Here is a 2,500-nt window from a genome sequence, read left to right as displayed (position 1 = left end):
CACACACACACACACACACACACATATATATATATATATATATATATATATATATATATATATATATATATATATATATATATGCGAGTGTGTATATTTGCACTTATATTTTAACCAAATAGATTTTTTACACATGACAGTTGTATGTAGCCAGAATCTGGGTCATTGTGCATGTAAAGTGCAATGATATTTGTTTTATTATGCATTATACAGACAAACACTGTCATGCGACAAAATAGGCTTATCTAATAAAACTTATATGACAATCGTTTCCAGGCTTAACATTTCGAAGACCAAGACACATAATAAAACCAAGAACTTAAGAAGAAAAAACAGACATATAAGTAATAAGGATGAATAAATATACGAAGTATGTTATAGATAATTTTCTCATTGTTTTCCTTGTTCCTTCACGCATCTTATTACTGCGGTTAGAGGCAATATAGATAATGAAAAACCGAGCAATAACTGCAAGGTAAAACGACGGCTGCTTTGATGCCTACGTGACTGCAAGATAACTATAGTGATTACTTAATCATAATCTTTATGGTTATTATGAACTGCTCTTAAGGATGCGAGTGAAGACCATGGTTAGGCCACGGTGATTAATGCTGTTGATAATGAGCTGATCCCAAGGATGCAGGTCTACACGTGTCAATGGGAGCATGGCAAGGGTATGGGGAATCGATTGCGTTCCTTGCTCCGAAGTGAAGAGTAATGGGACTGTTTTTGATAGATCGAGTGAGATTGATGTCTTTCGTAATTAGACAGAGCAGATAGCGTGCCCTTTGATTCGAACAATGGCCCTAGTGAGTTTGAAAAAACAATGGCATTATGGGAATTAACTACATTTCCCGATAACGATAAGTCAGGCGGAAGAGCCCACAGTAATATCGCATAGCTTGGTAATACAGTTGCAAGCGGGTGGTTTGCATGTAAGGGGAGGAGGACGCGGGGGGTGGGGGGGGGGAGACAGCAGTTGGCTTGGATTCACTATTAATCCCGTGTCAGGGCGTGTTCAGAAATAGGTGAGCGCCGAGGTTAAAATATGAGGTGTGAAGATGCAACACCCCGATAAGACCGACAGAGCTACAGACAGCGCCGTACTGTGCGGCCCTCTCGCCTGGGTGGTCCTTCTGCATCTCTGTCTCACCCTGGCTGGCCCTTCGTGTTTCTGGGTACTGCTCTTCACACTTGCCTGTTTTTCATTGTCCTCCTATTTGCTTTTCTTTAGTTCTATCTATTTTACTATTGCTCTTTTCCATTTTTTCTTCGTCTTAGGTAAAGATTTTTTCCTAAAGTATTTTCAGGTATCTATTATGTTTTACTTGAATTCATTTTTACTCTGTGCTCCCTCGAACCGACATACTCTTTTGTTCATTTGCCTAAGATCTACTTCTTTATTCACTTACACAGTCATCCATAATTACCAAACTACATAGAAACAAAAGCTTCTGCAACATTCACTACCACCATCCCCGCCACAATGCTTAATCATGTATAACTGATAGATACATACAATTTTGGATACATGTTTACCTTCAGTTCTTGCCCCGCGTCAACTTTTTCTTACCGCAACTATCTGATGACTCGTCCATTATGATTTTATTCTTTACTTATAAATTCGATTATTTTCCTTACTTTTTTCTAAATATAAATGGCAATATTCCCTGTAATAAAGACCTGTATCATTATTCACTTCGAGACTCAGTCAAATTCCAAGGTTGGTAAAGATGTCAGTGACAGAGCTTCAAGAGAATGAAAGGAATCATGACAATGACACTGCACACGCGGGTGACGGATCTGACAACACCACAAGTGCAACACCAGCGAGAGACACAGATGTAGGTCATGCGTTTCATCCCCAAGCCCTTGAAGTCTCCTGGCAACCAACACCCAGGAACAATAATTTGTGCATGTCCAAAAAACCTGTTTTTACCCAAGATTTTATCGACGAAATTAGTCACCAAAACAGACTTTCTCGAGAACAATTAATTAAGCCTCACAAGAGTCGAGTCGAATCTCTGTTGAATTATCTGCTATTTCCCCCAAGACCAGTGCAAGGAAGTGATTGAGCTCCCATTAGCCGCAGCTATTAGTAGTGGTATCAGCAACAATTCCGTTCGTAAGAGCTTCTAATTAGGCAGTAACATGAACATCACGCCCAAAAATAGCATTTCGCTGGTCAGTGCAGCGGGCGGTCCATAACAGTGGCCAAGTGTTCATCCCTAAAGCCGAGACTCGGCTCCTGTTACAAGTTAATTCTACACGTTAGCACAGAAGTAAACTATCAACTGCTTGTTTAAGGGAACCGTCGTGGCACTTGACGACGGGGAGTTAAGCTATTGTTGAGTCTGTCGGTCGTTAGGAAGACTAGGGCCGTCTAGGATAACTTGGAGAAAAGAAACAGTGGACTAGGGAGGGACGGCGGAGAGGGAGGGACCGGCATCCCGTGTGGCGCGTCTGCTTAAAATGCATTCTGCGTAACGAAGGAAGGGAA

At 41.0% G+C, this 2,500-nt stretch overlaps 1 protein-coding gene across 1 annotated transcript in view; it reads right to left on the bottom strand.

Moving 5' to 3' along the window:
- Positions 1-2,500, bottom strand: part of LOC113802931 (zinc finger protein rotund) — a 616,373-nt gene that overhangs the window by 525,382 nt on the left and 88,491 nt on the right. The gene's annotated exons all lie outside the window — the stretch shown is intronic.

This window comes from Penaeus vannamei, chromosome 27, assembly GCF_042767895.1.
Source record: "Penaeus vannamei isolate JL-2024 chromosome 27, ASM4276789v1, whole genome shotgun sequence".
Taxonomy (NCBI): domain Eukaryota; kingdom Metazoa; phylum Arthropoda; class Malacostraca; order Decapoda; family Penaeidae; genus Penaeus; species Penaeus vannamei.
Note: the sequence above shows the minus strand (reverse complement) of the source record. Positions and strands in the feature narration are given on the sequence as shown.